The sequence below is a fragment of the Balaenoptera borealis genome (assembly GCF_965194805.1).
Source record: "Balaenoptera borealis genome assembly, chromosome: 13".
In the NCBI taxonomy this organism is placed as follows: Eukaryota; Metazoa; Chordata; class Mammalia; order Artiodactyla; family Balaenopteridae; genus Balaenoptera; species Balaenoptera borealis.
The window spans coordinates 8,219,733-8,244,554 of NC_138870.1; the positions used below are offsets into that span (position 1 = coordinate 8,219,733).

Genomic DNA, 24,822 nt, shown 5'->3' on the forward strand with positions numbered 1-24,822 from the left:
TGCCCAAGACCAAGCCCAGGAACTCATATTCGTACATCAGAGAGATGTATTGCCCGTGTACAGGAGAGACTGTATTTCCTAAAACTGAACACAAGAGGGCAATGAATCACTTCTCCAGACCTGTTTTGAAGTTTGGCTGCCCTTTCCTACACCTCATTTACTATTCCAACTGACGACATAGTTCATGGAGAACAACTCTTGAGCTGTGCCCGACAGGATGAAAGATTCTTAATGACTCAGAACTGTACTTCATTGATATTCTGGCTGTCTTTTCAGTGCCAGGCACTTCACTACCTACCGGTAATTAAAAAAGATGAATCAGTCCCAGGTCCTCCATTCAAGGAATTGAGAATCTAGTGGGAAAGAGAAGTGAACTGAATTTCCTTTATTCCCTGACATATGAAGAAACAAGTGACATATGAAGAAACAACCCATTTTTTCAGTATCATTGGCTTCTTAAGATGGTAGAAGGGTTAACTACTGGGTGTAAATAAGACAGAAACTTAGACTCTCCTAAGTGACAATTTTGAAAAACATGCACCACCAATCCAGCTGATTCAACCCCAGGTAATTCTAGGATGGCTGGAGAAGCATGCCCCATCCTAAGCCCACCTCTGCGGCCACCCCACCCCCTTACCAATTTTAAATAGACTTTTCTTTTTGGAGCAGTTTTTATGTTCACAGCAAAATTGAGTGGAAAGTACAGAGAATTCCCTTATACTCCTTGCCCCACATACCTACATCCTTCCCCACTCTCAACATCCTGTACCAGAGAGGTCCATTGTTATGAGTCAGTCAGGGTTCACTCTTGCTGTTGTACAGTCTATGGGTTTTGACAACTGTGTAATAACTTGTATCCACCATTATAGTATCATACAGAACAGTTACACTGCCCTCAAAAGTACTCTGTGCTCTGCCTATTCATTCCTCCTTCCCCTCTAATCCCTGACAACAACTGACCTTTTTACTGCCCCGTAGTTTTTATCTTTTTCCAAAATACATATGGTCGGAATCATACAGTATGTGATTTTTTTCAGATTGGCTTCTTTCGCTTAGCAATAATGCATTTAAGTTTCCTCCATGCCTTTTCATGGCTTGGTAGTTAGTTCATTTCTTTTTAGGGCTGAACAACTGTTAAGTTATGTATTCACCTACCGAAGAACATCTTGATTGTTTCTGTTGGGGCTATTACAAAGCTGTGATAAGCCTTCGTGTGCAGTTTTTGGTATTTCCTTTGGGTAAATACCAAGGAGCACGATTGGTAGATCATATGGTAAGGGTAGGTTTAGTTTTATAGGAAACCCTAAACTGTCTTCCAAAGCGGTCATACCATTTTGGACTCTCAGCAATGAATGAGAGTTCCTCGCTGTTGTTTCATGTTATCAGGATTCTGGATTTTAGCCATTCTAATAGGCATGTAGTGATATCTCATTGTTTTTAATGCTTATTTCTCTAATGATGTAAGATGTGGAGCGTTTTTTCATATGTTTATTTGGCACCTTATATTTTTGTTGGTGAGGTGTATGTTTCAGGTCTTTTGCCCATTTTAAAGTCAGGTTGTTTATTTTCTTATTGTTGAGTTTTAAGAGTTGTTTGTATATTTTGGATAACCGGTCTTTATCAGATGTGTATTTTGCAAATGTTTTCTTCCAGTCTGTGGCTTGCGTTCTCATTCTCTTGACACGGCGTTTTGCTGAGCAGAAGTTTGGAATTTTAATGCAGTTCAGCTTATTAATGATGTAGTGACTTTGTATTTAAAAAGTTGTCACCATACCCAAGGTCATCTATGTTATCTTTCAGAAATTTTATATCTTTTCGTTTTACATTAGGTCTATGACACATTTTGAGCTAATTTTTTTGAGAAGGGCATAAGGTCTGTGTCTAGGTTCTTTATTTTTGCATGTGGATGTCCAGTTTCTTGCATGTTTCTTGTTTAGTATATGCATGCAGTGACAAATTTGCCTCTACACACTGCTTTTGCTGCTTCCCACAAATTTTGATAAATTGTACTTTCATTTCCCGCTGACTTTTAAAAAGTTAATGTGATGTAGTGTGACATGCATATATAAATACATAAAATAACAGTGTTCAACACGTTAAAGATAAATTGAGGCATGTTAAATATTCTGTGTGAGCAAAAATTGATGTGAACCTGGTAGTGCCAAACTGGAAGTGGTTAGGGGTACTCCACCAACAGGATCTTGGAGTGAGACTTGTAGAGAAAAGGTAGAAGCAAAGCAAGAGAATTATTGCTTGGCTATAGCTTAATTCCTCTTGGGCTGTTTGTGATCAGCTACCCTTAGGTTTCAATATTGTAACCCTGAGGTATTTTCAGGCTTAGATTTTGGTTTGCTTATATAGGCCACCTTGGAATTAGAGCCACCTCAGTCTAACGGCCCCCTGCTTAATGAATTTAATGATTTCTCTCTTTTGACCATCATCTTGTACGTCATTCACCAAAAATTTGGTATTAGCGGCACTCTCAGTCACCATCAGAGTTAAGTTGCTCTTGTCTCATTGTGAAACCGATTATGATGTCAGGTTCATAGAAGAATTTGTTTTTGGGGAATTCCCTGGCAGCGTAGTGGTTAGGACTCCAAGCTCTCACTGCCAAGGGCCTGGGTTCAATCCCTGGTTGGGGAACTAAGATCCCACAAGCCACACAGCACAGCCAAAAAAAATGTTTTTTGTTTTTGTTATTCATCTTGTTTCTGTTCTGCAAGCACAGCAAGACCATCTGATGTACTGCTGATGGCTGTGAATATGCATTTAAGACCTTTGGGACAACACAGTGCACCAAGAAAACAACCATGATGACTATTTAGGAGCGTAATACCAAGAGTGAAGTATATTCCTTAATCAGGACCTCCCATGAATCAAACCAGTTGTTCTCAAGTAAATCAGAGAATGTACCTGAAGGGTCATCAACCCCTGGCTATTAATAAATAGCCAAGTGGCTATTTATTAATCTCTTGTATTTGGTACAATACCAGTTGCGTTGATCCAGCTGCAACAGGAGACATTCTGTTATGGCACACATTTCTCCTTGTTCAGCTGATGAGTAATGTCAAGCAATTCTATCATCTAAAACCATCCTAGCAAGAAAGTCTAGGGACTCTTGTTGTGCAACTATGGCCTTAGTTATGGATTCAGAGATGATTGCCAGAGTTAAAGGCCTTCCAGGAAGTGACCTTCCTTATTCACCTGGAAAGGCTGCTGGGAATCCTGCAAACAGGGTAGCAGGCCAGTTTTTCCCAAGGGGCTTTATTGACTCCACAAAGTCAACCTCAGTTTTACTCTGGGCTTTAAATTGCTTCTAGACCTGCACTTCTGTTCTTGTAGGGACTCAGTTTATAAGGCAAGTACAGTTGTTTTTAATTCCACAAGGAATAGTGTTGCAACCTGAACGAGATCAAGAGGCTGACCCACCCACCCAAATACATTATCTTCAATGAGTTTCTTCATATTAGGGAGATTTCCAACTAAGAGGGAAAGATTCCCATGTTCTAGATTTAGAGCCGTGTGTCTTTGGAATATTTTCGTAAATGCTTCCACAATGACCTCAGAATGTTTTTCTTTCCCTCTGGGTACATAGTTTCATTTTAGCTTAGGAGAGAACGCCTAAAAAAAGGTTTTGAAATCAGCTTCCAATTAGGCCAACTTCTGACCACAAGCCTATTTTTAAAAATATATATCCTCCCTCGCCCCCGCCCCCCGCCCCACCCAGCTCCCCCCTCACCTCCCCGGGCCGCCAATATCTTGTCAGGTTTCAGCTGGGACAAGCAGTAAATGCCTGGTAGTTTTGACCAATCCCATGGATGTAAGAGGTGTCTCCAAAGAGGGTGCAAAAGATACTACCTTCCCAAAATCCAGAGCCACTTCCAAAAATAGCCCAAAGAGAGAGCTAGCAACAATCAGTAGAACTCTAGCCACAAATAGAATACAGCCCACGTTTCTGTCCGGCTGTATTTTTGTGCCCCCAACCTGAGGGCTGAGGTTCCCGCATATGCACACAAGAACCAACAACCTGGGCCTCCCTGGTGGCGCAGTGGTTGAGAATCTGCCTGCCAATGCAGGGGACACGAGTTCGAGCCCTGGTCTGGGAAGATCCCATATGCCGCGAAGCAGCTAGGCCCGTGAGCCACAACTACTGAGCCTGCGCGTCTGGAGCCTGTGCTCTGCAACAAGAGAGGCCGCGATAATGAGAGGCCCGCGCACCGTGATGAAGAGTGGCCCCCACTTGCCACAACTAGAGAAAGCCCTCGCACAGAAACGAAGACCCAACACAGCCATAAATAATAATAAATAAATAAATTTAAAGGAAAAAAAAAAAAAAAAGAACCAACAACCTGAGTGCCCCAGGCAGGCAGAGAGCCAAGCCATGTCCTCAGGACACAAGTTGAGACAAGAAAGCAATCGCTGCCTCTAGGAGAGAAGCGAAGGATAACAAGTGGGTACCCCAAAATCAAATTCAAACCCTGAACTTGGTAAGGAAGGGACAACTAAAACTTTACCTTCCTCTCTTGACCAGGCGCCACAGACAGAGATCTGGGAGCGTTGACTTCTTAAGAACTCTTACCCTTGGCTCACTTCTGCCAGTTTCCCTGAGATCCTGTCTGCAGGAGAGAGCAGGGTGTCCCAGCAGGTCTTTTTTTTTTTTTTAATAAATTTATTTATTTATTTTTGGCTACATTGGGTCTTCGTTGCTGCGTGTGGGCTTTCTCTAGTTGCAATGAGCGGGGGCTACTCTTTGTTGCAGTGCACAGTATTCTCACTGCGGTGGCTTCTCTTGTTGTGGAGCACGGGCTCTAGGTGCACGGGCTTCAGTAGTTGTGGCACACAGGCTCAGTAGTTGTGGCGCACAGGCTTAGTTGCTCCATGGCATGTGGGATCTTCCCAGACCAGGGCTCGAACCCGTGTCCCCTGCATTGGCAGGCAGATTCTTAACCACTGCGCCACCAGGGAAGTACCCCCCAGCAGCTCTTATTCTGGTAACTAGAAACTGTAGAGGAGGAAAAATAATTTTCTTTCGACTCTTTATAGTGAGAGAAGTGCCCTTGTTCTCTAGGGCACCTCTTGACTGGATCTAGGTTAAAACTTGCCCACTGTGTCCACTGTAATTCAAGATTATCTGTGGTGAGATTAATATACTTGTTCAGTCTTAAAATTTTACTCACCTGAAGCCTCACACTGGACCTAGTCCAGTTTAGGTCAGACCCAGTCCAATCCCCGACCCAGTCCGGTTTTTAAGTTGGACTCTGGCTGGTTTCCGGACCCAGTCTGGAAAAACTCAGATAAAGTCTGACAGCTCATAACACGAGGATCCAAGAGGGACTTGGACACAGAGAAGCAGACACAGAGAAGCAGTGAGTTAAAGGGGCTACATGGATACCTCCACCTGGTTCCTCATTTCTCCTGGGAGGGGTCCCTGGGGGGCTCCTTTGGTTCCTTCTTCTGACAACAGAACAGTTGAAAAGAGGCATATTAAAACTTTAAGAGTTTTTGTGAACTAAAAGCTGTTCTAATTGGGCAGCTTTCCACCGATGGGAGCTGGGGAGAGACTTTCATAGGGAAAAGGGAGAAACAAGGAAATTATTGATGGGATGTAGCTTAAAGCCTATTTAGTGGCCATTCAGTCTAATGGCCCCCTGGTTTAATTAACCGAACAACATTTATTAAGATTTAGGGAGGGCTCCATGAAAGAATTGTGAGGAAATCAGCGATTATCAAACTTTAGTGCATCAAAATAAACCAATGTATGTCATCACAATGAAGATTCTTCACCTTCTTCTTAGGGATTTCAGTTTGGTATGATTGTGGGGTAGGGATAAGAATCTGCAAACACCTCCAGGTGTTCTTACTAAAGGTAGGCCTTCTTACTTCATACCAGTATTTCTCAAACTTGAGCGTAAGTCAGAATCCTCTGAGAATATGATTGCCAGATAAAATGTGGGATGGTCAAATAAATTTGAATTTCACATTTTTAGTATATCTCAAAAATTGGGACATCATCTGTTGTTTTAACTAAAATTCAAATGTGCTTTCTTTCCAAGTGTCACTAAATACTTCAAAATAGCAGTTTAAATTTTCCTTGTGGCAGATATTTGTGATTGTTGTCTGTTTTGTCTTTTTCAGAAATTTCAAATGATGCAGTCTTATCAGGAGATTATTCTCTTTATCTCTGATTCACCTATTGACCTTTTTATAAGAATCTTCTGTCCTACTTCTACGGTCACCTTGGTAATGTAGTGGGTAACAAAAAGCTCAATAAACTGTTATACCAAATCTTTCATACTTTTATCTTTTTTCATAGTTTCTCCATTTACTTTCACACCTCCGTTTTGTCTCTCCACTGCTTTCCCCTCCTAAATCTGTTTCTCTGCTTTTGTTCAAGCTGTCTTCGTTGAAATGTCTCCCGGGGCTTTCTCTTTCCTTTCCTTTTCTTTCTTTCTGTTTTCTTTCTCCTCTTTTTCCTTCTCCTGAAGCCTTCCATGGCAAAATTAAAAATCTGTAGAAACAAGTTAGCGCACTAGGGACCAGGCCACAGTATCGTGTTCCAGAAGGAGATTCTGTCTTGACAGTCCTTTTGCAAGAGCAAATTCCCAGTCAGCGGAAAAGAGAGCTTCAAGAAACAATTGCTTTGCCCGAGGATCTGTTGGGAGAGTGATGGATGGCACTGCACTGAGAAATGCCGGAAAAGGAGGGGAGACATTGCCAGGCAGCGTGAGGGGAGGAGGTGGCTGGGAGAAAGAGCCAGTCAGGAAGAGCTAGGAAAGGGGCGGAGAATGTGCTGCCTGTATATGCTGCCTGCAAGACCTTTCTGCAGATGTTGTGTCTTTGTGAGCTGACTGCAGAGGCCATGTGCATGCAGACTGTATGTGAATGTATGCGTTGCTTATTTCAGATCGTGGGTCTATGTGAACCGCTGACTGCAAGAAACAGGAATGTATTGTTGAAAGGATTTTGCAGTCAGAGTGCTTGTTTGTGGTTGTGTGGTATGTGTGACTGACTTTTTGCCAAATGCGCTGTTCTGATTCCAGCTCTGCGAGTTTAGTGGAAGTCTGGCCGACTAAGCTAAGACACAACAAAGTCAGAAGGAAATAATGGGGGCAACCTGAGATGGAAATAGAGAAGCTGTTGCAACAAGAGAAAAAAAAAAAAAAAGACTTGGAGAAAGGGGAAATGAACGAGAAAACAGAAAATAAGCAATAAAAATTCCTTCCTTAGAGAAGGAAGAAATTTGAAAGGAAGAGAAAGAAAAGCAACATTCTTCCAGATGCAGGCACTATATATATATCCCTAGTCCTTCAGATGCCTTGGTGAGATATTTCCTAGCTTTTCTCCCTTATTTCTTTCTAGACACAGTTCATCGTGGCATATTTATTACACGTATATTTTGGTTACACCAGGGGATATTTTAAAACTTAACAGTTATCCAGAAAGGAACATTAGTAACTCTTAAATGAGAAAGGATTTTTGGTTGCTTTTGTTAGACAGGAGCGCTATTGGACATAATGGAAAGACATTCAGTTTTGATCAGAGATTAATTGAATTTTAATTCTTTAAAATGTTTAAGTGATTAAAATAGTACGTGAAGTGCATGACATTTCAAAAGCAGGGGTGTTGAAATACAGTCTCCACATTCCAAAGGTGGTTATTGTTACTACCTTGATTACTAACAATTTAACAGGCACTCCTACACCTGCAATGAGGTATTTAAATTAGTCACGAGAACTTCTAGATCTCGACTGACCGATAAACACAGAGGCAGCATAACTTTGAACTTGGATGTGGACTGGGGAGGGAAGTCCTAGTTGGGACCATCCCAGTTTCGCTTTGTTGCAAACACACTACATATTTTGGATGGTTTCAAATTGCAACCATTATGGTGTCTTCCTCAGCTCTTTGCTTGCTTCATTTTTAAAATGTTAGAAGTTATTATAATTGTATTTCCAGTATACTAATTTTGCTCCATTCACTAATATGTTTTTTGGTTCATTCAGCCATTGTTTCCTCCCTTTCCACTATTTTTTCATCTGCCCCTCTCCGTTTTTTTTCTTCTTTCCCATCATGTTTCCCTGGTTTTGATTAAAATTCACTTCACTTCTCTCCTCACCACTCTCTCCTTTATGGAAATTATTCCTTTTCAGGCTTGTCTTTTTCCTCATTCCCTTCTCTGGTGTCTTTGTCTCCAGCAGAGGGGTCTGATGTTGATACGAGGTAGGGAATGAGGCCTGGGAGAAAGCAGCCTGGGAAGAGGGAAGAGAGCGGAGGAAGTGGTGCTTCAGCTGTTTCTGCCATTAGCGTATAAAAGGCTGCCTTAAGTCCGCCTCTGTAAATTCCTCCCCTCCCATCCCCACGGTCCCCCCTTCAAAGGGTCTCTCCACTTCCCCACCTTAAATCCCACCTCCCCTACCCCCCACCCCATTACTTGGGTGACATCACTCTCTACCAGCTGTGACTGCCAGGGACACTGACCTACTTTTGCCCTCTCGGTCAGGCATTAAACCCTGGTTTGTCTTTTAAACCCTGACTTTCTGCTAAACCCTTTTTGCCCCAACATATCAGTGGGTCCCTTTCTGAACCGCCAAACATTTCAGTTTCCCACAAAAATAGTAGTTTTTATTTTTAGTAACGGAAGTTGGAGAAAAACCTTAATGATAAAAAGCTTCTACGACTTTAGCAAATTCATCTATGACTTAAGTGGATTTGTACTTTGTTGATTACAATGGAATCTATATGTATTTGGAGAATAACACTAGTAATGATTTTTTTTTTTTTTTAGTAATGATTTTTTGGTTAAATCTTTATATGTATGGTTGAGGAATGGACAACGAGATCCTTTGCGACAAATTCCAAATATATATATATATATAAATAACCATTATTTATCAAATGTTTGTATATGATATTAGAGACATAAGCCAAAATAGCAGGCATCAATATCCAAATAAAACTTTACATACTAAGTAGTGGGAAGAAACTGCTGACAAAATCAATTGTGTAGCCTTTGAGGGATTATAAGGAGTTGGTTAAGAGTATGTACTTTGATGCTTGGATTCAAATCACGGTTTTGCCACTTGCTAACTGTGTGAGTTTGAAAAAGTTACTCAACGTCTCTGTTCCTTAGTTTGCTCATTTGTAAAAAGGAGATAACTCAAACGCAGTAGGGTTATTAGGAGGATTAAACATGTTCTAAGACATATTAGGTTTATTATGAGACTGGGGACAGATATAGAACTATATGTTTCAAACATGTAGAACTATATGTTTCACATGTAGAACTATATGTTTCAAATATTTCTGTGGCAATTTCCTCATTCACCATTTATTTACTAAGCAAGCCAGTGTTATAGATCCTCTATCTTGGTCTCCGTTGTCTGCCCTAGTTGTCCAGAAAAGTTTTGGGAAAGGTTTGGAACTTGTATATTTAGAGAGATTTGCCTAGTAATTCCACTGTGTCACTCATTTTTTTCTTTCTCTTCACTGTCTCCTCATGCTCCTAGGATGAATCCCAAACTGAAAGGCACTGAGAGAGAGAGACAAAAAAATCAAGGAAACAGTTAGTTTGGGGGAGTCAGGTAGAGTCGACGGAAGAAGGGTTAAATAGAAAAGCAAGGAAGATTAAACAAATCTAGCTTGATGATCAAAATGGGTTTGTAACCCAAGAGAGCAAAAATGATTTAAAAACAAAGTGTAGAAATAGGGTAGATAAGGATTTGGACACAACAGATATAAATCGTTCTGTTTCTTTGCATCAAGGATAACTACATGAACTTAGACTAATGAACAGAACTCCCTAGTCTAACTATTTCGATGTGCAAAAGATAGCAAACTGGACCAGGACAATCATGATGGTGGCAGATCATTAGGGTGATCCCAGAACGCATTCATTCATTCATCCGTTCAATCTGTAAATGTTTGTTAATCATTCAAGGTGCTGCTGGTGACATAGGTGTGTGGCGGATCCTACAGCCCCTGCGTGGTTTGACATCATTTTTATGGTTGAAATGTCAACAAATTCAATCCGGTGTCTCCCTGCACCTAGTGGAGGGTTCTTGTTTTCTTTTTTCCCCTATTATTTGAGGCTCCCTCTATTCTTTAAAGGAGAACACGCTGCTGCCTTTGCACATTTGCTTAGTCCATTCTCTCTTCTTCTATTCTTCCCAGACTGAGATACTTTTATGATACTCCAGTGGATAGGGAATCAGGAGACTCGGAATTGCCACCAATGATTTTATCTCATTGCCTTGATTTTCCCTTCTGTCAGAAGAGACTAACGATATTTACTCAACATTTCAAGGTTGCTTGAGGCTTACATCGAGTTTATAAATGCTGAGTGCTTTAAATTAAGAACATTTTACAAATGGTTATCTCTTGAAGACACTATTCTCAAGCTGTCATGTAGCTAAGATCCAACTTGGTAAGCTTGTTAAATTTGCAGACTATTGGCTGATTCCATAAGTTTTGTGTTTGGCTCAAAAAAATGCAGATACCCGGGCTCATTCAGCAGGTCGGGGTGAAGGCCAAGGAATCTGCATTTTAAACATCCTGGTTTATTCCTGTGTAACAGAGAAAAAGAAATAGTAGCCAGATACAATTAAAGGAAGGGGAAAAACCTACATCACCTCTCTTTCTAAGTCATTGTTTTCCTTTACACTTTTTCTTTCTCTGATGCAGCCAATCTGTACGGTCTTTCCTCCCTTTCCCCACCCCATCCTCCTTTGTGTCTGGCATCTGTATTTTCTTAGCATAGTTAGAGAGGCGCTCAGCTTACTGTGCACAAATGGAGTGGAGGGAAAGGAGGAGGGATGTGGGTGGAGAAAGGCTAGATCGGGGTTTAGCTATTCTAACTGAAGACTGTTGTTGCCAGGCTGGTTCTAGCCGGCTGGCTCTGGGAGAGGAAGCACAGGGAGAGCTGCATCTACTGCAGCTGCCGCTACTGTTTCTTATTTGCTAGTGTACGTTCTGATATAAGACACCCACTACCTTTTCTCCACCCACACGAATCACATTAGATACCCAGTGATGTACACTATTTTAGGTACTGAGAATAACTCTGGATTCATTCCTGTTTACAGTTTTTCTCTTCACTACTTTAGGCCTTAGTTTTGATCAAACCCCAGCTTGTTTGTCTTTAACCCCAGGAGAGAAAGATTTGCACAGATGGTGTCTATGGGGTCCTTAAAGTTTTTGCTTGACCCGCAGTCTAGATAATAGGCGAGTTATGCTTTCTGGCTGATGTAGATATACACCAATGCAGTTCAAGTTGAATCAGAGAACCTGGGCAACTTTGTTGGGGGAGATTTTGTTTTCATCAAATCCTCTGTTTTATGTGCCTCTCCCACTAACTATCTTCATATTGTCCACCAAGAACATTTCAATAAGGTGATACATGGATAATTCCAGCACCTCTTGTCTAATCCTTGGTCCCTTCAGCTTGGGTGAACATCAGTCTTGTGTAATAATAGCTAATATTTATTGCACGCTTCATATGTAGTGCATTATATGTAAGTTACCTCATTAATCCTTATAGTTCAGTGAAATAGTTAATTTTCATTTTGTAGATGAGAAAACTGAGGCTCATAGAGGCAACAATCCCATGACACCAGCAAATAAAGCTGGGATTTCAAATTAGATAAATCAGATTCATCTGACTCCAGAGACGTGAGGTTACTTATAATATGTCTTCTCAAGGGATTCAACCCACCCCCTCCTGAAGAGTATCAATTTATGGGTTAAAAATGAGTGGCGCATGATTAAACCAAGATAAGTTACATTGCCACCAAAAGGAGATGTGAGTCCACACCTGACCAGACATAACTACCGTGAAAACACAAAGATTCTGGTTGAATCTAAGAAACTGAGCCTTTCTGGAAATGCTAAAAACAATTTCTGCTCCCTCATTACTTCATACAAAAATAGGAGGTATGAATTTGATCATTATTCATGTAAAGATTATCTTATAGAGTGACATATCATTGGCTTTGTTTTTAAAAATATACTTCTGGGTTTATTTCCCTGACTAGATTAAGTGAAAAGCAAAGTTGTTGTGTGTGTTATGAATTTCTTAGGATGTGTCTGGCGCATAGTGACAGTATATTGAATGACAGCATTTTTTAAAGAGACAAGTGGCCTGTTAATTAATAGCCTCATACTCCCTATCCACAGTTTCACCTATACAACCTGGTTTTCTTGGGCAGTGCGTGGTTACTGTGAATTGGGATCCTCTGCTGGGCATGCCCCCGACCTTTCCTCTGTGCCAATTTCCCTATGTATTTTGTGTCAGATTCTCATTGTGCTCGTATCTCTGTGGTCAAGCTTTCTTTGATCACAAAATGATTCTCTTCTTTTCCTCTTTAGATTGAAGGGAAGTACTTCATGTTCCAGGAGATAATATCAGAGTGGAGTAAATAGCAACATTTTAGTTCTGTAGACTTTTCCCCCCTTTCTTCTGAAGGTAGTATATATCGTATAACACTTTTGTACCTCTAAACGTTATCTTTCGTGAAAATAGTTCACCATCCTAGGTTACTCTGTGTCAAAACGTGCAGTAAACACTTAGTTAACACCCTAACTACATTTCTCAGTCAGGGGACTCTCAAGTCCCCCTGAAGTAAATCAGCAAAAAAAAAAAAAAAAAAAGCAGACCCTAAAGATTGGGAAAGGAATGCTGAAAAGAATTTGTTGGCTGAGGGGACTGAGAAGGGGTTGTGATCTGCAAGAAGGCAAACGTGTTAGGATGTACTCTCTCACATCTGGGATATCTGGTGTAATAAATGACTAAGGTTATTTGGAAATGAATCTTCCATATAGAGTATGGTTTATCACAGGATATTGAATACAGTTCCTTGTGCAATACAGTAGGACCTTGTTGTTTGGATATTCTATTATATAGAATGCACCTGCTAATCCCAAACTCCCACTCCATTCCTCCCCCAACCCCCCTCCCTGAAGTCTGTTCTCTGTCTGTGTTTCTGTTCTGTAAATAAGTTAGTTCATTTGTGTCGTATTTTAGATTCCACATACGACATCACTTGGTATTTGTCTTTCTCTGCCTGGCTTAACTTTACTTAGTATGGATAATCTCTAGGGCCATCCATGTTGCTACAAACAGCATTATTTCATTCTTTTTTATGGCTGAGTAATATTCCATTGTATATACATACCACATCTTTAACCATTCATTTGTGGATGGATATTTAGGTTGCTTCCGACCTATTCATATTCGTACCCTCCTTTGTGGAGGAGTTTTTTGACCTTCCTCACTAGAGGGAAATTACCAGCAACATCTTAAAAAATCTTCTACCCCTTCTCAGCCATACTGCGAAGAAACACACTAAAGTGTAAATGAAAATAAGTGTAAAACATTCATTTTACACAGTTTGGAAATTTACAAAATGCTTGTAAGTCTATTATCACATTTCATTCACACAGCAACCTTGGAATATACTCTTTTCATAACAAGGGATCACAGGAAGTTAAGTAACTAGGTTAATTAACAAGTTAAGTAACGAGGTTTACACTGCTTTCTAAGCGGCAGAGCTGGCTGTACCACGGTGCCCCGCCTGTATCTTAAAACCTGCCTAAAGCCTGGCGAATACATGATGTTTAAAAATTGGCCTCACTATCTACAGAGGCATTGTCCTTACTCTGTACAGGGACAAGGACCTTATGGGTGTTTACGGTCTTTGCCCCCCAAACCTTTGCCTCCGGAGGGGAGACCACGGTTTGAGGGGGCTCGAGGGGGAGGCGGTCCTCAGAGCGGCGCGGGAGGTGGGCGGGGACGGGCGGGAGGCGCAGCGGCGCGGACACGCACTCCGCACACTGCGCCTGGGAGACTCGGTGGGCTCGCCTCAGGGTTCAGAGTGTGGGTGAATGGGGCTGGAGGAGGGACGGTGAGGGCGGCGAGGGTGTACAACGGAAGGGATTCACCACGCGGTTTCGAGTTGCGAACAAACGTCGCCCCTCCATCCGTTTCCCTTTTTCAGTGAGGACGGTTTGGGGGCGGGTGGGGAAAGCGCGTCCTCGAAGCGCTCTCGCGCTCCCCTTTTCCTCCCGGCGCGCGCGCGCGCGCGCCCCATCGCCTCTCCTCGACCCCAGAGGCCGAGAGGGTTGCCAGTGGAGACGGGACGCCTGGGGGTCGGGTCCCGACGCAGGTGTCAGATCCGCTCGGCCAGGTTTGGCCGGCTGGCTGGCCCGGCCCCTCGCTCGGCCGGCAGCTCGCCGCGCCGCCGCGCCGCCGCGCCGCCGCGCCTGGAGGGCGGGGCCGGGGCCGGGGCGCGCACGGGTCCTCGGCACGCGGGCGGACGGCGCGCTTCGCCTAGGTCTGGGGGAGCGCGGGGCGGCCTCCGCCGGCGTCGCGCGCGCTGTGAGAGCGGGGTCGCGCGCGCGCGCACGCCAGGCGAGTGAGGGAGTGTGAGGGAGTGAGGAGCAGTCGGGTGTGCGTGTGTGTGGGTGTGGGGGGGGTGAGTGTGTGTGTGTATGTGTGGGTGTGTGAGGTGAGGGAGAGCCAGACCGACCGCGCGGCTGTGAGAAAGGAGGCGAGTGGGCGAGGGCGCCGGGCCAGGCTGTGGGAGCCGTGGCGGCGGCGGCGGCGGCGGAGAAAGGAGGCGGCTCCCGGCATCCCGACCCCCTCCCCCTCCTCTCCTCGGACTTACTGCCCGCCCGGCCGCCCGCCCGCGCCGCCCTCGGAGGCCCCAGCCGGGCGCCGCCGGCCGAGAGCCAGGGAGGAGTCGCCCCAGCCAGGTGAGCGGGACCCTCGCGTTCCCTCCCCGGGGGTCGTGGTGAGAGGCGGCGGCGCGCCCGACCCCCGCCGCCCGCTGCCCGCCGCCCGCCGCGGCCGAGTTGGGCAGAACGGGCTCCAGACGAGCGGGGCCGGGCCCGAGAGAGGACGGGGCAGTGCGCGGCTGGGGCCCGGGGCTTGGGGAGGCCGGTGGTCGCCTCAGAGCCGGGGGCGGCGGGGCGCTCGGCGGACCCCGGGCTGGGTGGGCGTCTGCGCCGGGAGGGGCTGAGGAGGCCGGTGGGTGCGGGAGGCTGGAGGGAGGCGGCGGCCTCGGGCGGGGAGCAGTGTGGTCTCCCCTCGGCGAGGGGGTGTGGTGACCCTGGGGATGCGTGTCGGAGCCACACACGCGTGGCGCTAACCTGTCCTCGGCAGCGTGGTGATCTCTGCCTCCACTGCTGCCATCAGACAGATTCCTGTGGTGTGTGACCGAGGCGGGAGGGGCTGGTATTGGTCCCGCAGTTATTCTGTTTTAATTCCACGCTTTTCTCCTTACGTGTACATTTTTAGAAGAGTGACAGCCATTCCTCTTTTTCTTTTGAAAGCCCTCTGAATAAGATGGGTGACAGTAATTGCTTGTCTCGTTTGGTTTTTTTTAACAGCATTTGACCATGATGCAGATCTTTACCCCCCCCCCCCGCAATAAATCCAAAGTAGTTAGGGGATAATAACTTCAGATTTGCCTTACTAATTTTTCCTTATCGCTAATAGCAGATGTCATCCCCTGTATTTTCTCCCATTTGTGTTTACGGATAGAGATGGGGCGTTAATTCTCTTCTGTGAGTGGGATTATTATAGTAACCGTGTTGAATGTAACCTCGATGTAAATTCTTTGCTTGTGCCGTTTTCTCATTAATTACAGGAATTGTTCCCACATCTTTGTGGAGTTGGGTTAAATTTGAAATCTGTATGGAAACTGTATGGGCAGCCTAATATGGAAGGTTTTCCTTTTGTGGGCTTGATTATATTTATGGATGATATAATTTTTAACTGTAACCATTAAAATGTTAATGTTATTTTCTTTAGATCTTATTTTATTTCATAGCATCGGATAGTTCTAAGGTCTTTTTAAAAAGAAAAAAACGATTTCTTAAACAATTGACTGTCCAAATACTTTTAAGATAGTCACTTGAAATAAAGCACTCTCTGAAATTCTAGTCATGGAGAGTCACCATAACTTCTGGGATGAAAAGCTCTAATATAGTCATAATATAGTTAGATTTCTTTTATAATGGTTATTGGATTTAGTTAAGTGTGTCAAAGGGGAGGAGGCCTATTTTGTTTTGACGTGATCTTTTGTTTATTCCAGTCTATCTTGGTTAGGTATTAGTTTCCTTCGTTCATGTCATAGACTTAGTTGTTAGTTTGGCAACATGGCTGTTGATGTTTTTCTCTTTCTCTGTCTCCCTTGTTTTCTCCCTTGTCTTCTCTTACCCCCGCCAGGTGCTGGAGTCTGCTTGTCAGGCAGGGAGGCAGTCTGTGTGATTCTGAAAACAGAGCCAAGAAGGGGAGCAGCAAATTGAGTCACATGCAGCCCTCTACTCAGTGAAGAGCCACTTTTCTCTTCCTGCCTTTCCCCCTGTAGGGGGTAAGGAGCTGTATATCTAACCTTCAGACTTTTGGCTATGAGCTAAAATTCCGCTTATCTTAGTTTCTAGTTGGATAGCTTTAAATTTTTTTTTCATGTTTCCTATTGAATATGATAGCATCTGGGGGTGCAGGGGAGAGTGACAAGAAGAAATTATCCTTTTTTTCTTTTCCCTTCTCATTCGGTCCCCTCTTCCTCACCAGAGGGAAATACCAGCAATATCTTGTAAATCTTCTACCACTTCTTAGCCATACTGTAAAGAAGGTTCGAAAATGAACATTCTTTTTTTCTCTGAGCACCAGCCAAACTTCATGCATTACTTTGTTGGGGCACAGGATGAAACATACCTTTTAAATTATCTCCCAATTCTTTCTTTCCCCAATTTGTATTCACATGGGGTTTGCTACTGGGGTAAGTCACTAGACTGATCGATCTCTCAATTCCTCTCCCCTCCCAATGAGCTAAAAGACTGAACACCATGAACACTGGAACAGATTAGGGGAATGGGACAGAGTAGAGTGAGTTGTTCCACACTTTGGGACATAGCTTTTATCATCTTCTTCTGGGGAGTAGGTATAGAGACCTAAACACAGAAAATGGGTGGAGGAAGAACTTCTGTACCCACAAACAGCCCATGAAGAGTGAGAAAACCAAACATAAAGTAAGGAGGGTGAGTTGTTGTATGTTGCTTGCTGACAACTGTTTTTTTGGGGGTGGATTTGTAGAGAGATTTTATGGCTGATTAGTTTACAAAGAATATTCTCTGAAAGTGGGATTAAGTCATAAGCATTTGAGAAAAGAGCCTTTAGAATTGTTATAGTTACGCTATTGAGTGGTAGGTAGATAGTGATAAGAACAATGAAGAAAGCAGTATTTTTAGATGTTAGCTGTACTGGCATGTGCAGTTGTTTCAAGAGAGGTTCAATCGGGGAGATTAGATACAGGTGTTGGGTAAATTGTCCTGCATTACTTGGGAATTTTCCTGCTTGTCATATTAAGTGTTGTGAAGAAATAATATAGTACCTCCAAAAATATCTGTACATAATATATTTTAGATTTATGTGCCATATGTATCTGTGTAAATGTTTGGTTTGCAGAAGAGGACTGATTTTCTGGCTTCATGGTAACTGATGCCATGGTGTCATTTTCAGTGTTTTCTTTTCCAATGTTTTTTCCCTTTCAAAATTGGCTTGGAGGACAAAAGTCACAGAGCTAGCCAGATCTACTCCCTTAGAGCCTGGTCTGCACGGAACCCATCTGCTTATATCTTTTTTCCTCTCCTTACTGCCCCTAACCCCAGGCCCCACTTTAATTGTTAACAAAGGTTGTATAATGATGATAGAAAGTAGCAATAGCTTTGGGTTGTTTGTTTTTTATGCGAAACTGAAAAAATGAAATTTTAAATTTTAAACAGCTACGTTTAGATATTATGTTGTACAATTTGCCTGGTGTTTAATTTTGAAAATAGCTCTGGTTTTTTGATACTCCTTTGTAATTCAGCATAACAAAGTCCTTTAAAGTAACTCCTAACCCGTAACCATGTCCTTTTGAGGTTCTATGCTGCCCATTGGGTATAATAGTAGGGAATACAACAGATGGGGATTCTGTCCTCATAGAGTTTACTGTCTAATTTCATTGGTCCTCTTGTTTCAAGAGAGGTTGAATGGAGGGCGGGGGAGGGGGGGCGGATTAGGTACAGATGTTGGGTAAATTGTCTTTCATTACTTGGAAACTTTACTGTTTGGTCCTTTCCCCTGTCAGTCACTTCTCCCAGCAATGTCTGGAGGAGTCTACTGGATTGTGAATTGATGAATTAGCAGAACAAATTTGTGTAAATGTTGATATGCCAAGTTTTGTTTTTGTTTTTGTTTTTGTTTTTACTACCTTTCTTTCAAAAGTGACAGCACACCACCAAGTTGTGATCAAAAAAAATAATCCAAACCTACTTCTTAAATGTTTTTGCTCTGTTCAGCTCCTTAACAGTCCCCTTTTTGTTTCCCTCTCTCCATCTCTCTCTCTTTTCACCACTTCTGATACTAGCTCTTAGCTTCATGTTCTTAGAAATATAGAAATAAGGTCTCCAAGATAGAGCATGGATTTGCTATATAAGATCAGACCGGTTCTGTGTTACTGCTCTGCTGTCCCGTATTTGGCAGTATTTCAGACTTTGATGCTTTATCAGAAAACTACATCTTGAAAATTCATGCAGGTTTGCCCAAATACAGCAAGCTTGGAATTCTTCCCTGATGCTTTGGAGTTCTCAGTTGTTAGCTTATTCCTTTGACATGTGATGTAGTTAGCCATATCTGCAAAGCCTTCTTGAATATGTTAACAGCTTCCCAACCCTTTTTACAGCATAGTGTCCAGAAAGAAAATGTTGAAGGAAGGCCTGACATTTAACATGTTAAATGTGATGAACTTTGAGCTGTACTGTGCATTGCATCTCAGGAACATTTTTAAAATTTTGTGCCACATTCCAGAGATACTCTGATGTAACATTTCTCTGTTAAGTGAAATCATTAGAAATGTTATTTGGATTCCAGAGAAAACTTAGGTTTTGTTTATACCACAGACTATTTTGGGAATTTTAGTAACAAAGCTACAGGTTATTTAAGTAAAGGTAACATTTTTTTGACCCTTTAGTTGGGAATGTGTAAACATTTGCATGTTAATTTGCTCATGACAATTTTTTTCCTTTTACAGTTTTCTTTTTATTGTAAAATACACACAAAACTTCCGTCTTAACAGATTAGTGGTATTAAGTACATTCATATTGTGCAGCCATCACCATATCCATCTCCAGACTCTTTCGTCCTGCATAACCGAAACCCTATACCCATTAAACAGTAACTCCCTAATCTTTAAATGCCCCAGCCATTAACAACCATCATTCTACTTTCTGTGAATTAGAGTACTTTAGATTGTGGGGCATAATGTCGTCAAGGTTCATTCATGTTGTAAGCATGTATCAGAATCTAATGCCTTTTTAAGGCATTAGATTCTGATACATGCATTTTGCTTATTATTCATCTGTCAAATGTACACGTGGGTTGCATCCACCTTTTAGTTATTGTGAATAATGCTGCTCTGAACATATGTGTACAGATACCTCTTTGTGACTCAGCTTTCAGTTCTTTTGGGTATATACCTAAAAGTGGAATTGCCGGATTGTATGGTGATTCCATTTTTAATTTTTTGAGGAACCGCCATACTGTTTTCGGCAGCAGCTGCACCATTTAACATTCCCACCGGCAGTTGGCAGCGCTTCCAGTTTCTCCACGTCCTCCCCAACGCTTGTTATTTTCTGGGGTTTTTTTTTTTTTTTTTTTAATTGTAACCATCCTGTGAGGTAGTTTTGTGTTTTTATTTGCATTTCTTAGTGCTTAGTGATGTTGAGCATTTTTTCTTATTCATGACATTTTAACATCAGATCATTTTTAGTTCTTTAGGGGCTGGGGGTTTGTCTCTTTTGTTTACCATGGTATCTTTAGGGAGAGTGCGTAGTAGGCACTCAAATATTAATTGAATGTATTATGCAGTTGAATGCTTAGTTTTGTGTACTTAGTAGTTTATCTTTTTTGGCTATAATAAAGAATCCCAAAATATCATTGAGTTGGAAGTTTATTTCTTCCTCATGAAAAAGAGATAGTAAGCAGTTTAAGGCCACAGCACTGCGCAGTTGTCAGGGATTCAAGTTCTTCTAACACGTAGCTGCGCTTTTCCTAGGGTCGACTCTTGTCCTCTGTCCAGATGGTTGTTGGAGGTGTAGCCATGGCACCCACATTCCAGGTAGCAGAATGGAGGAAGGGCCAAGGAAGAGTACATCTCTTTAGCATGCTTCCTGGAAGTTGGAGTGCAGTACTTTGGCTCAGCACTCTTCGACCATATCTAGTTGCAAGAAAGCCTACGGAATACAAATGCAGTCTCTTAGTCATATGGCAGTGTGCTCAGGTAAATATCAGATCTGTTACTACAGAGGAGTAAGTGGAAAGTGGATTTTTTTTTTTTTTTAATTTTATTTATTTATTTATTTATTTTTGGCTGTGTTGGGTCTTCGTTTCTGTGCGAGGGCTTTCTCTAGTTGCAGCGAGCGGGGGCCACTCTTCATCGCGGTGCGTGGGCCTCACTGTCACGGCCTCTCTTGTTGCGGAGCACAGGCTCCAGACGCGCAGGCTCAGTAGCTGTGGCTCACGGGCCTAGTTGCTCCGTGGCATGTGGGATCTTCCCAGACCAGGGCTCGAACCCTTGTCCCCTGCATTGGCAGGCAGATTCTCAACCACTGCGCCACCAGGGAAGCCCCGGAAAGTGGATATTGGTAGGCAGGTGGCAGTCTCTGCCATAGAGTGTGTGGAATTTGAAGTGACTCTGGGCTCTTCTACCACTTTCTAATTTAGACAAGTGACCTCTCTGCTAGTGCAGCCTCACTTGCCCAATGAGGACAATAATGTGTCACAGGGATGATTGTGAGGATTAAGTGAGAAGATACAAATAAACTGTCTAACACAGTGTATTTGGTACATATAATTACTCAAAAGTGAATTTACTTTATCCAGATTCCCTTTGATATCTTTAGATATAGTAGAAAAGAGTACAGGGGACCATATTGAGTATGTACAGGAAAATGGTTATCCTCTCATTTTTCATGCAAAATCTTGTATATAGTTTTTTTAAGAAAAAGTATTATGATAGAAAGAGCTGTAAGGAGAGAGTATTAGTGAATGTGTCATGTAAAGTTTGGAAAATTAGATATTTGCTCTGTTTTTGAAGTATACTCTTTCAAGAATAAGTAGGGGACTGTCATCCATTTCTGTCACTGTAAAGTCAACTTTGATTAATACCTAACCTGCTCCTGCTTTCACAGCCTTACAGTCTAAGTTCAAGTTAATGTGCTAAGGAAAATGGCACCCAGACAGTGATATTTTTAAAGTGGCATCTTAGCTAAAGGATGAGATTGTGGAGGAACTACCGAAGTTTCAAAAGGACATTCTTTTTTATTTATTTATTTATTTATTTATAATTTATTATTATTTGTTTATTTAAATTTATGGCTGTGTTGGGTCTTCATTTCTGTGCGAGGACTTTCTCTAGTTGCGGCAAGTGGGGGCCACTCTTCATCGCGGTGTGCGGGCCTCTCATTATCGCGGCCTCTCTTGTTGCGGAGCACAGGCTCCAGATGCGCAGGCTCAGTAGCTGTGGCTCACGGGCCTAGTTGCTCCATGGCATGTGGGATCTTCCCAGACCAGGGCTCGAACCCGTGTCCCCTGCATTGGCAGGCAGATTCTCAACCACTGCGCCACCAGGGAAGCCCCAAAGGGACATACTTTTAGTGGATGATGGGTAACAGGTTTAACACTATTAATCGGTTGTCTCTGAGACTTCTGAGATTTTCATTTTATCATTCATTTTCTACCCCTTTAATAAGTGCACCCCCCCACACACACACAGTGGGATGTTCCTACCTTTCTCCCATCTTTCTTCTTAATGCTTTTGTCTCTCTGCCCCTTATTCCCATTCATTCTCATTTCTAACAGTAACTCAGATCCACCTCCTGAAGAGACACTGGATAAGGCAAGGAAAGGAAAGAGGGTAAAATTTCATTTGTATCCCAGATTGTGTTTTGTTGTGTTTTGGATTTTTTGGGGAGGCTGGGAAGCATTAGAACTTATTGAGATTGAGAGAAAAGCCTTGATTAACAGATCCTTGGTTTAAAACCTTAAGCATAACAAAGTAGGTGTTAAAACGTACAATTAAAGTCAATATAGGCACGTAGTATGATTTGGAGGGAGACTGTTGGGACTTAGAAAATCTCTGGAAATATAAGCTATGCTACTTACTAGTATTACTTACTTAAAAAAAATTTTTTTTAGGTGCATTTCTTAACTCTCTTAATCTTCATTTCTTAATCTGTAAAATGGTTACTATAATACCCGAGGTTTAATTTGAAATAGTGTTCATTCAACTTTTAGTTTTAGAATAGCCCAGTATTTGGAGTTTGATAAGGCATGTCATTCAACATCTTTAAACATTATGCTTCTGTTATGGCATCTATTTATTATATGTGTGTGTGTGTATATATATATATTTATCATATGTATGTATATTATCACACACACACACACACAGAGTTGACCCTTGAACAATGTGGGTTGGAACTGTGCAAGGCCACTGATTTGTGGAATCTTTTTCAATAAATATGTACTGCAGTACTTTACTTGCTTAACTGAGGCAATAGTGGGTGGCATTTAGTTAAGGATGCCCGTTTAGGCATATTGAAACAAGATCTGAAATTCAGTTGAACTCCTGGTTGGAAAAATACATTTAGTAGGTCAATGATAGTAGTTGAAACTGGACTGAGAATGACTTTTCTAGAGAAAGGAAAGAAGGGGTTAAGAATGAAGCCCTGGGGATTATGTACAGCGGGAAAGCTGTCAGGAGAAAAGAGTTACAGGAAAGAATAGTGAAAGAGTGCCTATTCACACATTTGTTATTTTTCTGTACAAACCTAATCCACGTCCAGGACAGAACGATGTCATTGAAAGTACAGCTGTAGTTATTGCCAAATTGAGTAAATTCTAGTTTTTATATTTAAGTATGTATATATTCTCTCCTCCAACATATTTTCTTTTACAGTCTTTTGATTCTAAGTTCATTTGGTATATCTTATCTGGAATAAAGAATTTTTCTAGTAGTAAGAGATGCCCTTAATATCGTCAGATGGTAGATTGTGATTTTGCTTTTTCTTTACCAGAATAATTACCACTGGGAAGGGGGCCTCACAAGAAATCACCTTGTTTATGATTCTCATTTAATTAGCCTTGCCTGGAGTATTTGAAGATGACAGTCATAAAAATTGGTGTGCTTATCCAGAAGTTTTCACGGGAAAACTATAATATAAAATTAAATTTTATAGATTTCTCTTTATTTCAAAAAGGCTAGTTTAGCATTTATTTATTATCTGATTTTATATATTATTTTCTTTGGTACTTTTGGAGAAATAAAAAAATAGAGAATTAATAGATCTGATTTTTTTTTTTATTCTAAGAGGAAAAATCAACTCCTGTGTATATGTGGACGTTTGCAAATGCCCTATTGATCTTACACTGTTGGAGAATAAACTCTTTTCCTACAGATATGTTATTGGGTAGCCAAACCTACTACTTTAAGTGTCAGGGGAAAAAAGGGGAACCATTTTACTTTACAGGGGACTCTTTCCTGTCATTGATTGATTGCTGTGTGGCTTGTGGGATCTTAGTTCCCCGACCAGGGATCAAACTCATGCCTCCTGCAGTGGAAGCACAGAGTCCCAACCACTGGACCACCAGGGAAGTCCCTCCTGTCTTTTAAAACAGTGGATATGATACGAACTTCAGTACTGACCTTTTATTGGCATACTTTGGTCTCCTAGGCTGTGTAGGTTTACTGTTACGCTTTTGAGTTTTTATCAGCTTTTTTGTTTTGTCTTTTTCCTTGATGTTAACAGATGGGGAAAATAAAAGAGAAAAGTAGATGTTTTAAAATCATAGTCAGGGAGGAGATACCAACCTGTTGGTCTCTGCCTGGCCTATAGGAATGCATTGGTGGCCTTTCAGGCCAGGAGGGCTGTTGGAGATGCACAGCCTCTGCTTTGCGGCTGGCGTCTTTACCTGTTTCCTGGGTATTGTTAAATGTGAATCCCAATGGAACTGTCTGAAAAAGGCAAACAGCCACTACAGCAGCATCTCTGGGCACCAAGGATGGTCAGCCGCTTATCCTCCCGTGGAAACTGGGGTGGACCACTGGGCAGAGAAGAGGTTGTGCCCTTTCACTCCCTGGCAATAATAAACTGGTCTCTGGAGATGACTAAAATTATAGTAGATAAAAAATCTAGACAGGTGTCACTTGAAGATACCAACACCAGTCAGCTGAGGGTTGTTAAGCACACTTTGCCTTTTAGAAACTGGTGATGTCATTTACTTGTACAGGAAGACTGAGTTGGAATACAGTGTCGCATACCTCTACAAATCTTTACAGGAAAACCAGGGCATAACACAAAAATCTTTTGAAGGTGATAAAGAAAATGTATTCTACGTGATCGAACTGAAGATACCTCAGTTCAGGACAAGGTGACAGCCCCCATGGTACCACTTCTTCTGCAGGGCGAGAGCATGCCTCCAGTTCCAGATTAGGGGGTGTGGGCATCCCCCCTGAAAGAATGTGGTCCAGTTGCGGCCAATGATGCGCTCTCTACCTTTGGTTCATGTCTTCCAGACAGAGAGGGGAATCATTTTATTTCTTAGAACCCTAGGTTCATGAGGATTTCGAGCCCTTTCATTAAAAAGAAAATGAAAGGCGATGGGGAGCCTAATATGAGCCTGTAGTTAGTTGTTGGTTGCACACCAGTGTAGAAACACCCAAACTTTACATGAGGCTATCAGGGCTGTGGCCATGAAGCCAGACAAGATGGATATGCCCA

General features: G+C 42.2%; 1 protein-coding gene across 5 annotated transcripts in view; it reads left to right on the forward strand.

Annotated features, from left to right (window-relative positions):
- Positions 1 to 5,275: 5,275 nt before the first annotated feature.
- Positions 5,276 to 24,822, forward strand: part of RIMKLB (ribosomal modification protein rimK like family member B) — a 51,854-nt gene continuing 32,307 nt past the window's right edge. Inside the window, exons 1-2 of one of the 5 annotated variants that reach the window (XM_082349235.1) lie at positions 14,411 to 14,748; positions 16,226 to 16,370. The gene's annotated coding sequence lies outside the window, so the exon portion shown is untranslated. The other 4 variants (XM_082349234.1, XM_082349236.1, XM_082349232.1 and 1 more) reach the window with 4 other exon arrangements.